The sequence below is a fragment of the Malaclemys terrapin genome, chromosome 25, assembly GCF_027887155.1.
Source record: "Malaclemys terrapin pileata isolate rMalTer1 chromosome 25, rMalTer1.hap1, whole genome shotgun sequence".
In the NCBI taxonomy this organism is placed as follows: domain Eukaryota; kingdom Metazoa; phylum Chordata; order Testudines; family Emydidae; genus Malaclemys; species Malaclemys terrapin.
Window position 1 is genome coordinate 10,529,557 of NC_071529.1, and position 13,293 is coordinate 10,542,849.

At 43.7% G+C, this 13,293-nt stretch overlaps 1 protein-coding gene across 2 annotated transcripts in view; it reads left to right on the forward strand.

Annotated features, from left to right (window-relative positions):
* The first annotated feature begins 3,819 nt into the window (after positions 1-3,819).
* ZNF652 (zinc finger protein 652) overlaps positions 3,820-13,293 on the forward strand; it is a 39,406-nt gene continuing 29,932 nt past the window's right edge. The window contains exon 1 of one of the 2 annotated variants that reach the window (XM_054014125.1): positions 3,820-4,081. The gene's annotated coding sequence lies outside the window, so the exon portion shown is untranslated. Of the gene's footprint in view, positions 4,082-7,040; positions 7,079-13,293 lie in introns of those variants that run through there. The other variant, XM_054014126.1, reaches the window with a different exon arrangement.

Sequence of the window (13,293 nt, forward strand, 5' to 3'; positions counted from 1 at the left end):
CCTCTTTTACCCCCTAATCTGGTCACAATGGAATTTTTGCCCCTCCTACATTGTGTTCAGCGCTGGGGCAAGGGAAGTCATGCATCTAAAGGCCATGGGACAGGCTTCACAGCCTCTCAAAGCAGGGCTTCCCCTGAGCACCATGAGACGCAGGAGCAGGAAGAAAATAGCTCCACAGCAATCCAGCATCCTCTTCCAGCCCTGTATCTCCCACCCACCAAGCAATAGCCCCGCCAGCACCAACAGCTATCCCTTAGTTTCTTCAGTGACTCAGTTCCCGCAAAGCATTGGGAAATTCAGGTCACAGTAAGAAGCCATGGAAGAGTGTTATAAAGAATACGTAGCTCTTATGTAGTGCTGCTCACCAGTAGCTCTCGAAGCACTTTACAAAGGAGGTCAGTATCATTATCCTCATTTTACCTGTGGGGAAACTGAGGCACAGCAAAGTCAAGTGACTTGTCCAAGGTCACCAAAAAGGCCAGTGGCAGAGCCAGGAATAGAACTCAGGTCCCTGGGGTTGCAGTCCAGTGTGCTATCTACTAGAGGCAGCATTTTGGTGGGAGGGGTTCTAGGTGGAAAAAGACTAAGAAACTTGGAGGTAGGGTTTAGAGCAGCAGACTGCAAATCCAGACTACTGGTTTTTCTTGCTGACTGCCAATGACGTGGGTAAATCATAGAATCTCTCTCTGTCTCAATTACAAACGTAAAACATTTTACAATGCCCCTGTGAGAGAGATAAATACTTGTACTTTCATAGCGGCCTTCATAATACAGTAACATGTTGCCCTTTTATAGCACTTTTCATCTGGGAATGTCAATGCACTTTACAATATTAACTTAGTCTCACAAGATCCCAGTAAATTAAACGTTATTGCCATTTTACCAACAGGAAAACTGAGGCAGAGCAAGGTTAAGTGATTTGGCCAAGGTTACACAGCAGACTGGTGGCAGAGGTGTGACTAGAACAGAGTGTCCTGACTCCCAGTCTGCTGTTCTAACCACTAGGTGCTTTTCCAGCCGAGCTGTAACCAAATCTAACCTGGAGGTGGCTAGATCTGAAGATCTTATATTCTTGGGACCCAATTCTGCATAGTCACACCAGTGTCAATCTGGATTAACTCCACTGAAGTCTGATCCTAACTCCATTGACACAATAGGCCGACTTTCCTACCGCAACTGTTTTACATCAACATAACTCCACTGAGGTCAATGCAGCTATTCCTGATTTACATCAGGGAAAACAAAACTCAGGACCATCAGCCTTACCGAGTGACCACATCTTTGCCTCAGTTTCCCAATCTGTAAAATGGAGGATAATTATACTCCAGAGAGGTCCAGGCTGGGTGTTAAAGTTTTTGATGGCAGGGCCAAAGCCTCCTCAGTCAATGAGATCTGGATCAAACCTTGCAAAGGCAGAGTGCTACACGAACATAGAGAGGGACAAGATGGATGAGGTAATATCTTTTATTGGACCAACTTTTGTTAATGAGAGAGACAAGCTTTCTTTCAGCACCTGAAGAACAGCCCTGTGTAAGCTTGCAAGTTTGTCTCTCTCACCAACAGAAGTTGATCCAGTAAAAGATATTACCTCACCCACCTCGTCCCTCTAATATCCTGGGACCAACATGGCTACAACAACACTAGAAACAATAAGAACACTTACTAATATTTGGCACTTGCCTTCAAAGCACATTAAAAGCATTCTTCTTCTTCATAAGCCCTCTGGAACGTAGGTAATATATGTATTATCTCCATTGTACAGATGGGAAAACAGATACAGAAAGATCAAATGACTCGGCCAGTGCCATACAGTGAGTCAGTAGCACAGCTAGGAGAAAACCCAGGAGATGGTTTCGAGTCCTATAACCAGACCACATCTCTCTCTACATGTACCTTTGTGCTTCATATATTCCATATCAATGTTAGGACACTTAAGTGCAACAAGCCCTTGATTAAAAGAAAATAGGGCAGCATTTGCCTTACGCTATGGGTTTATGCTTCCATGCACCCTTCAGTGAAACTGACAGACAGGGGTTTCACTGCTGTTTCTAATATAAACCCACATGCTGCTGAAGAACAACGGAGCCCAGAACCCAGTCACTTTTACTCAGAGCCAAACGACAATCCATGCGTGGGTTGGTGTTAGCCACAGTGCCTCAAAGCTCTCAGAGCATTGCCGCAGCTCGCCCAGCTCAGCTGACTTTAATTAAGTGAAATCTCACTGTAATTACCTAGATGAGGACAATAGAGTAACGGTTAGTTTAGGCAGCCTGGGATCTTTACACTACAGCTTTATCAGTGCTGCAATCAGTCAGCATTAGCCTCTTTCTCCAGCATAAGAGGTTGGAGGATGTGTAGGGATGACAATACTAAGAAGTGACTGGGGGGTGGGGGCACAGAATTGCGTGCATAGAGAGAAAGCAATTGAATTTATTTTTTAATCTTGCTGCAGGAGAGACTGCTCACGCAGGTGCCAACAGTGTGTCTGGTTTCAGAGTAGCAGCCGTGTTAGTCTGTATCCGCAAAAAGAACAGGAGTACTTGTGGCAACTTAGAGACTAACAAATTTATTAGAGCATAAGCTTTTGTGGACTACAGCCCACTTCTTCGGCATCCGAAGAAGTGGGCTGTAGTCCACGAAAGCTTATGCTCTAATAAATTTGTTAGTCTCTAAGTTGCCACAAGTACTCCTGTTCTTTTAACAGTGTGTCTGATGCTGTTCTTACTGGAGTTTTGCCATAGCCACACTGGTTGCAGGATTAGGTGCTGCAACAGGGGGACCCCAGAAAAATGAAATCACCTATACCTGCAAACCGGGCTGCATTTGCAACAACTGCATGCGACACTTTGCAATTTTGTGGCTTCAGTCTTTAGCACTTGCCCTTATCAACCATTCTACAGGATTCTGTGGCGTCAGTGGCCCAGATCTTATTTATGACGGCAAGACTTGTAGGTTTTTGCATCTTTGCAGTAGTTGTATCGTACAGTAGTTTTAGGTTTCTTAAGAGTGCTAAGAGACTTAATCATTAGCAATAATCATTAATCCAGTGATCCACACCCACCAGCCCTCCTCCACAGCCAGGCAATCACTCTACCCTACTGAGCTCAGCACCTACCCTCCTGAACCCCACACCCATCCTCCTTCCAAGGCTGGCACTCACTCCCACCCCCTGAGCCCCCACACCCATCCCCCTTCCAAAGCTGGCACCCACTGCAACCTCCTGAGCATTGCACCCATCCCCCTTCCAAGCCTAGGGTCTATTCCACCCCCCTCAGCATGACCCCCCACTCCAACCTCCTGACCCCCCACCCCCCTCAGCATGACCCCCACTCCAACCCCCTGACCCCCACCCCCTCAGCATGACCCCCCCACTCCAACCCCCTGACCCCCACCCCCTCAGCATGACCCCCCCACTCCAACCCCCTGATCCCCTCAGCACGACCCCACACACACTACCTCCCTGAGCCCCATTCTCAGCACTGCCTCCCCCCTTCACCCAGCTGAGCTCAGTAACCACCCCCCTCTCTAAGCACCGACTTCTACCCCCCTCCAACACCCAGCTTGCCCCAGGGCGAGCCTCTCACGTGTGCACCGAACCCCTCCCCTCCACCTGGATTTCACTTGCTGGCAGAGGTGAGCACAGGGCCGCCCTACGGCGCATGCGCCAACTCCATCCTCATTCTCCCCCCCCGCCGCCGCCGCCGCCGCCGCCTATGGGGCTGCGCGCGCGACAGGCTGAAAAGGCGGCGCGAGGCGCCTCGCGCGCGCGCGCTCCCTTTCACTCCCTTTTTTTTTCCCCCTCCCCTCCCTCCCTCCCCCCCCCCCCCTCATCGCTCGCGCTCGAGCCTGAGTCGCGAGACTGGCGGCGGCGGCCACGTAGCGCTGCGGCGGCGGCGGCTGAGGGGAGCGGGAGCCGCGTCCGGCGGCGGCGGGGCCTGGGCCTGAGGCGGCAGCTACGCGAGCGCCGCGGCGGCGGCTTCGGGGGCTGAGCGGGAGGGAGGGCCCCCGGCGCCCGCCCCCCTCCCTCCCCCCCCGCCCGGCATGGACGGCGGCGGAGGAGGCCAAGAGGGGCTCGGCCTGGGTGAGTGTGGGCCGCCCGCCCGCCCGCCTGGCAGGGGACCCCCGTCGGGCCTGGGGGCAGCCGGCTGGTAGCGCTAGGCCCAGCCTGGGGGGGGAAGGAACTCGGGCAGAGTCGCTTCCCGGCCGGGGGGGAGTGGGGTGCGCCGGCTGCAGCCCCCGGGGGAGGTGCACCCTGGGGTGCGCCAACTACTGCACCTTGGGGGCAGAGGGGTCGTACGGGGGGGGGGGGGGTTGCACCAGCTGCCTGCACCCCGGGCAGGTGGGGGCTGGGTTGCATGAAGCAGGTAACCCTTCTCTCGCTGCATCTTGCATTGAGCTGGGGAGGCGGGCGGGGGGGGGGGGTTGCATTTCCACCCCCCCCCTCCCTCTGCTCGATGATGTGCCTGGCTCTCGCCTTCCTCCTTCCCTGGAGCGGCGGCATAAGTGTGGGGCAATGGAGAGATCAGGTGCAACCTCTTCCCCCTGTCACCTGCGAGCAGTGCACCCGCCACCCACTGTGTGTGCACGTCCCCGATTGGCAGGGATGCGTGGGGGCTGTTAAATGCATCCCCTTCCCTCCTCTGTTGCTGGCTCTGGAGTTGTTATGTGGGGAGGGGAAATGTATTCGCCTCCTTTTTCTCCCTCCCTCCCCCCCCCCCACGGTGATTCCTACTCTAGGGCTGTCAAGGGGTGTGGGCAATGTTTTCTAGTTTCTTCAATCACTCCATAAGGCACATTGCCTTGATGATCCCAGGACAAATCGTGCAGTATACATGCTTCAGTTTGTATAGAGCTGTCTTGTGTGCAGCTCATGGATCTGTGGATATCTTGGTACTGTACCTGCATTGCAAGAACGAAATGGTTAAGAAGAACCGTATTATATGTGCACTTTTTTTTTATTGTGCCTGAGGTTTTGGGTTTGGGTGTAGAAGTGATCTAAGGAAGAGTGGAGGAGGTAGTGTGTTCACTGAGGATATGAGGGATGTGCATTTTTTCAGAGGATGACCTGTGCCTTATTGTTCTGGGAATGGCAACTGGCACATGCTTTGTTGACAGTGGTGTATGCGCGATGAATCGGGAGAATGATGCCGGTGTGTGTGCACTGAATAGAGGAGATGCTCTAATGTGCAAGCATTGATTTGTGAAAAATGGTCTGATGCACCTTGATTTGTCATGCCATTGACTGCCTGCCTTGTTTGTTCACGTGGTCTTAATGTGGAGGTTAGCCTTGTGCATCCACAGGTTTGAGCTCTGATATGCCTGTACTGAATTACATTGGTGTGGGTTCTGGGTTCATAGAGTATGTTATGGAAAAAGGGTGTGTGTGTGTGTGTGTGTGTGTTGAGAATCTCATTTAAAAAGTATAGTATCTTTAATGACTTTTTATAGACTGTCTTTGGTTTAAAAAAATCATCCCTTTCTACTCCTAACATGGTTTTAGTATAACCAGTGGTACCTTGTTTCTAGAGTCTTTTCCCTCCCCTTTTCACCTGCTTAAGATACTGTCTATTTTATGGTGATTAATCAAGCACCTACAGTGTATTTGTGCTGTATGAAAAAAAGAAAAAACCCAATTCCTGCCATAGACAGTTTATGCTCAAATCTTGATATTGACAACATAAGTCAGGGGTGGTGCAGATGTTGGGTAGGAGGCTTCTCAGAGTGTACAACTGAGAGATCATAAAACGTGAAATCATTCAATAGTTTATATTGACTTTGTAATTATGCAGTTGCGCAGTGCCTGAGGAGAGGGGTTTTATACATTTCTTATTGTAAAATTTTTAGTGAGCTGTGTTCAGTTTTTTTCAGAATTGTATTTAGTGATTTGGGTTTCTCCGGCTACCAGCTTCAGAACTGACCTGCAAGAAACTAGATCTGGTATATTTGTAAAGGTCATTTCAGAATGAAAATAAAGCTGTAGTATATGAAGTAGCTTGTGTAATTGTTTAGCTTTATAATGTGGACTTACGTCATTTACACTAGCAGAAGCTATTCGGCTTGCACTTTTAAGCTAGTACTGTATCACTGACCTATTTTAAATGATCTGGTGGGTTAAGTGGTATTGCTTTTTTTTGTTTGTTTGACACTAATGTGAAAATACAGAGGTTCAGTTTTTCTGAGTATATCTTTCATGAGGAGATCTCTACTTTAGTAACAAGTTAGCTAGATTTCAAGGGTAGTACACCTCTACCCAATATGACGCGAACCGATATAACACGAATTTGGATATAACGCGGTAACGCAGCACTCCGGGTGGGGGGGAACTGCGCACTCCGGAAGATCAAAGCAAGTTCAATATAACGCGGTTTCACCTATAACACGGTAAGATTTTTTTTTGGCTCCCGAGGACAGCGTTATATTGGGGGTAGAGGTGTATATCAATTTGGACATGTAGGATGCTGGGAGAATCTGCTTTTGTTGTCTGAGGGTTAGGGAATGTGAGAATATCCTACTATAATTAGAGTTGAGTAATTGCATATAAAGGGGAAAACTGTGTGTGTGTGTATATGTGTGTAATATATGTGTGTAATATATATGTGTATTTGTATATGTATATATGTATATGTATATGTATCACATACATACAGGAAGGTTCTTCCCCATTTAGAGCTAGAGGAGCTTATGTAGTGTTAGCCTCAGGAAGAGCTGGTGTTTTTCACCTGCTCTTCCTGAGGCTAACACTACATCCTTTAAACTCATGCAGCTAAACTTGGATAAACCTCAATAAACAAGAGAACATCTTTCATCCTTATTATCATGTTTTATATATGAATGTTTAATTGAAGAGTAGCGTGCAGACAACATATTCCTGAGACAGGGATAGAAATGTTTTAGGCGATTCCAAAACTGCATGCCAGAAATGACCTATGTTTATTTAGCACTCTATATATACTAGTGCCATAATATTCCTGTACAAAAAGCAAGCCTATTGTTCCCCTTATGTTAAATTTCTTTTGTAGGGGCAAAGAAGTGGCAACCTGCTGAGAAGATAATCTCTTCTGAAAACCTGCTTCTTTAGGTTAATATTACAGAACTTTTTCTAACCATTTACTTACTATATATATATATATATAAAGTAAGTTCATATTAACTTTATTGTATTGTAAGTCTAAATAACTTTTCATTATTAACACTGATGCTATTGTTTGTTTTGAAGTAACAAATTTTATACCTCTAAATATTTAATACAAATACAGTTTTTGTCTCAGATGCTGCAAATACTTGTGTACATGCTTAACTTTAAGTGAGTTCATGTCCGTAAAATTATTTATCTCCTTAAGCATTTGCAGGATCAAGTTCTGCAGTTTTGTAAAATTCAAATAAATTACCCTTATGGTAATGTTATTTTAAAAAAGAAAACCTTTGTAATTTAGTTCATTTAAAATTTTAATCTTCTAAATGAGCAGTAGTACAAATTTTCAATATATTTTTTTTGAGGCTTAATAAAACTGAGTGATTTAGGAGTACTTGTGGCACCTTAGAGACTAACTAACAAATGTATTTGAGCATAAGCTTTCATGGGCTACAGCCTACTTCATCGGATGCATAGGCTTCATAGGCTGTAGCCCACAAAAGCTTATGCTCAAATAAATTTGTTCGTCTCTAAGGTGCCACAAGTACTCCTGTTCTTTTTGCGGATACAGACTAACACGGCTGCTACTCTGAAACCTGAGTGATTTATATCACTCCACCCTGTTGGAGGACAATTGCAGAAGGAGTGAAACTCTTGAGGTAGCTGTGGTGCCAGCAGCTCAAACTCATTCGTACAAACAGCTTGCATTAGTTTCCTTGACACTTTCAGACACTCTTCCCTAAGGAGGTTTCCGACCAATAGTTTTCTCTCAGGAGAAGCACTCAGCTTTTAGCCATCTTAAGCTTTGCAAACTGCTGCAACCAGAGCTACATTCAGAGTTTCTGGAGCTCCTGCTTGCAGTTTTACTCCTAAATTTGGGAATTTGATTATTTTTGAGGGAAAGTGTGTTTAAAAGGAATATAGGAAAGAGTTTAGTAATGGGCTTGCTTCTTGTTGCTACAATGCAAAAAATGATTTAGTATTAAATTAACTTGCAGTTCTGAAGCCTCAAAAAAGTTTTCTCAATATAGTTGCAAAAACATCTAAATGCACCCTTGCTCTTATCTGTTCTCAATGTTTGAGAGGCTGCCAAAAAGTGTACTTTAAAAAATATGCTATAAGCCTTTAGAATTGAGGATGACTACTAACTTTCCTTGACAAGGAGATTTGAGTTCTTGTGTCAACAGTATTAGGACCTTGCTGTCAGCTGAGATGAAACCTGTCAGGCAGTTTTATTCTTTTCCAAACACTGAAAACTTCTTTTTAGTCTGTTGTTTCTAAATGAATATCTGAGGTGGTAACCAAGCTAGAGAGACATCATGTAGACAGGTAATCAAGTAGTATAAGAGTACAGATCTGCTTAACTTTTTTTCAGGCTGTAGATTTTATGGTTGAAAATGTATGGGCCTAGCATTCTATGATCTGCATACCTTCATTTGTTTGAATGTTGTACACAATAAGGTGGAAATATTTGACTTGGAACGTAGCTGAATCTTGCAGATGCAGAGGGCTTCTTGGAACTTTGGTTGCACTGTGCCTGGCTGGTTTTGATTAAGACAGTAAAAATCTGCTCCAAATGCTACACTTACTCAGAGGCATTGCTTATTTAAACCTATTTAGAGTTTGTGGTGAAAGGGGTGTTGTAAGACATTAATGTCTCAATGAATGCCGTGTCTGTCAAATCACATGGCAGGCCTAGTGTGAATTTTAGTGGTTAATGTAGGCAGCAGATTAAATCAGCAGAAAGATTGGACATTTACTGTATGTTAATGTGATTGTTAAAGGCTGACAGTACTGATAACATCACTATGGTTGTGTTCGACATCTACAGATATACTCATATTTAGGATTTCAGCTAAAGGTGGATGTTCTTTGCAACTTACATTTTAAAAAATCAAGCAAGCTGTTTTTTTTAAGCAGTAACTTTAATAACTCTCCTTCCTACACACTGTTTTTCTGGTTTGTTTTTTTTTGTTTATTCCTTCCAAGTTAGATCATTTCATAAAATACAAAATGGAATTTGTATCCCTGACTCCAACTAATTCCTCTTGTTTTTCAATCTTAGTGGATCGAGGGGTGCAGCTACAGTTAACTCAGTGAAGGAACCTTATTTAATTAGGGTTTCTTATAGATTTCTTGATGGGATCAGTTTACTATCATCATCTCTCTGGGTTCCCTATTCTTTCACTGTGATCAAATCTGTGAACATATCTGGGTTTCCTAAAGATTTACACTGGGAAAGGATTGGCACATGGATAATACGGTCGGTTGCAACCTTAATTCACAATAGGATGGCATCTGCTACCAGTAATGCACCTAGATTTCCTGTAATATAGCATTGCACTTGGATCCAGGTTACTGTTAATAACACTTCTTCTTTCTGGAGACATGCACTAGAATGGGATTGGCCTTCAGTGTACATGATTTTCAGTAAACTTATGTCGTGAAAAGATAAGCTCTTGTTCAGAGAAGTGATTTTTGGAGTTTGAGATCGGGACCAAATTACATAGCAATAACTCTTCCTCACCCATGTCATGTAGTGGCAAAAATGGCTGCTATGGTCCTCTCGTTCAGGACTCCACTTTTCCAGACTACAGTAGCCCTTTCAGGAGTCTGATTTGTCTTACATACCCCAAGTTTCACCTCCCTTGAAAACTACTTGCTTACAAAATCAGGCATAAAAATACAAAAATGTCACCGCACACCAGTACTGAAAAATTGCTGGCGTTCTCGTTTTTACCATATCATTCTAAAATAAATCGACTGGAATATAAATCTTGTACTTGCATTTTGGTGTATAGAGCAGTATAAACAAGTCACTGTCTGTATAAAATGTTAGTTTGTATTGACTTTGCTGGTGCTTTTTATGTCGCCTGTTGTAAAACTAGGCAAATATCTAGATGAGTTGAGAACTACTGCCCTAATTTGTCTGGTTTTTGAAATGTGCAGGTCTTCTATCTAGTGCAAGAATTAAATCTACTAGTCAGGGTAAAAAAACCACCTCTGCTATCATGCTATGCCTATCTACCTGTAGGCCATGGCTCCTGCATTTTAAAGATACAGAACAAATTGTGTGCTATTAATTGTAATTTCTTATCTTTTTGTTTTCTTAAAATGTACCTCAGTCATGTCTGAAATCTTTGTTTTGCATGCCCTTATCTGTTTTCTTTCTCTACTTTTTGTTCTCTACTTCCTTCTCTATTTTTTATTTCTCCTACTTCTCCCCTAAATCGATCTTTTTCTCTTCCTTACTTCTTTTCTAACTTGCACCTTTCTTTGAAGACAGGTTCCTGATCTTATTCTGTAAACTTAGCCAATTTATGGGTGATATAAAATAATTAAAAATAACCTCTCCCACAGACATCCGTTTGTGCATCCAGCCACTCTCACATCCCACTTCTGTTCATCCTGCCATCCAAACGTAAAATCCAAAGAACTCTATGAAGTTAAAGTTTCCCACTGTCTGTCAGCCATCCCTCCTCATCCACAAACCTCTGGCTATTGGAAAAGGGGAGAATGCTAGGATTGCTATTAGAATGCAGTTCCTGGCTCTTGCTCAGCGTCTTCATGTTTTTTGGTTCTTACTGGCAGTTTATCGGTTTAATGTTCTCTAACCTTTTTCTGTTCCACTGTTCCCACACTATAAATCCTGGGCTGTTGCAAGGCAGGTGTTTCCAATGTAGCCATCGTCAACCCTCTGATTTGGGTCCTTGTCCCCAGTAAATATCTCTTCAGCCCACCTCTTCAGCTATTCATAGCTTTCCCAAGATGTGAATTTGACCTGAATCTCGATACTTCCATTGCTACCTGCAGTTTTCACTCTGGGTTTGCAAAAGCGATGAATAGTAGCCGAGATACTGAAGGTGCGTGTGTTGATTCCAGAGGAGAACGTGTGTCAGGTATACATTTGGTTTCTATTTGGAAGGTTGTTTTTGCAATTATAAGAGCTTGAAATATATTATTTTAAAATGAAAGCATAGATTATGCATAAGCTGGTGGCATTTGTCTAAGAGAGATTCCTATTTGCCACAGACAGATGAATTTTTCAAGCTCTGGAAAAAGTGTGTTTCTCCACTTCAGCTCTCATGAAGCATCCTAAGATTTGTTATGGCGCTACTTCTCTCTCCTTGCTATTTCGTTGCAAATTGTAGGGTCTGGTTACACCCACCTAAGTAAATTGGTCATTTTAGGGGATCACATCTCTTCATTATATGTGCTTCCGGAACCAGTAACAGGAGTACTGTTTGCTTATATAGGCGCTTTAGTCCAATTATGTGAAGGCACTTTGCAAACATGAATGTAAGCCTCCTCACCCCTAAGAGTTAGGTTTGCAGTACTACAGTGATGAAAAACCTTAGGTTTGTGCTATCCTGATCTTGCACGGAGGGGAGGGGAGTTGCCCAGCATCACAGCATGAGTTAGTGGAAGAACTGGGAATAGCATCCAAGAATCCAGCTCTAAATCACGACCACGGAACAGATAGTAGATAATGTTTTCACCCCTCAGCTCACAGAGAGAGTGTCTTGTGCATCAGTCCAACAAAAGAAGGTTGACATGAGCTATTTAAATAGGTTGTCTGCACTGGCCATCCTGGCTGATGTAGACCTTTTCAGCATGTCCATACATAACATAACACTCCCTCCAACAGCTGCAGTACTAATGCATTCTGAGTACCTAACCCATAGTTTTCAGCAGGGGTTTAAAAAGCAGGATTTTGTAGGAATGGCAATACATGGCTGGAGAGGTGTTGTACCAAAAAAATTTTGAGATGTGAACTATATAACATTTTTCACTATATAAAATGTGTTTTGTCAAATTAAATGTTAGAAGTATTGCATAAACATGTTCTTTATTTGTTGAAACAAGAAAAGCCTTAAGTTTACATGCATTTCACTTTGTAAAGCAAACTTGGTATGCATAAAATTACAGAAGCTCCAGTAGGCCAAAATGAAGTACAGTAATTAGGAATATAGGAGATCACTGAAAGTTTGCAGGAGTATTGAGAGACTGTGCAAGCAGACCCAGTTGAGACGGCTGCATCAGCACGTTTAGAACTTGTCAACTCTAAACTTCTTTTCTTAAAAGCTTTCCACCAGTGGCTGCAGTTCCACAGGTGGTAGTGCTAGCATAGAGACATAGCCACCTATATCTTAACCCCCATGTTGGCTAGACCTGCTCTGAGCAGGGTTCAAATGGTTTAAAATGCTAGCAACAGATCTAAACTAAAACTCCAAACTGGTGTCATCTATATTGGTGGTGGCAATGGAAGGGGATTTTAAAAGAATTAATTGCAGGCAAAGCCTTTTTCTACACTATTACTATAGCGATGCAGAGTGGACTCAGTATCCGATTAATGATATCAAGTATCAGGGGGTAGCCGTGTTAGTCTGTATCTACAAAAACAACAAAGAGTCTGGTGGCACCTTAAAGACTAACAGATTTATTTGGGCATAAGCTTTCGTGAGTATAAACCTCACTTCTTCGGATGCATCCGAAGAAGTGAGGTTTATACTCACAAAAGCTTATGCCCAAATAAATCTGTTAGTCTTTAAGGTGCCACCAGACTCTTTGTTGTTTTCGATTAATGATAGTGAGTTACATTCCAAGTACATGTGGTTCCAACTGTGCATAAAACAGTTGTGCACCCATTGCAAGCAATTTTGCATGTGGATGTAAGGTGTGTGACGAGCTTATTGTACAAGGCTCTATTGGACAGGGGAGAACTTTTAGCACCATGATCTGTGGGCATATTTCAATATTCTAAAGCAATGTTTAAAAAATAAAGTTGGTTTTAAATGCACGCTTCCACAAAAGCTCAGAAAGAGCTTACTATTTTAGTGCAAACTTTTACCTTTTATTGCCCTCAGCAAATAATCAGAAATATTTAATTTATTAAAACATTTTAATTTATAAAACACCTGCAAATAGGCTAGCAGTGAGTCAAAATGTCTTAAAAAAGCAAAGTCTGATGGTTTTGTCAACCTAGGTGGGGTGAGTTGGGGGAGGGATAGCTCAGTGGTTTGAGCATTGGCCTGCTAAACTCAGGGTTGGGAGTTCAATCCTTGAGGGGGTCACTTAGGGATCTGGGGCAAAAATCAGCACTTGGTCCTGCTAGTGAAGGCAGGGGGCTGGACTCGATGACCTTTCAAGGTCCCTTCCAG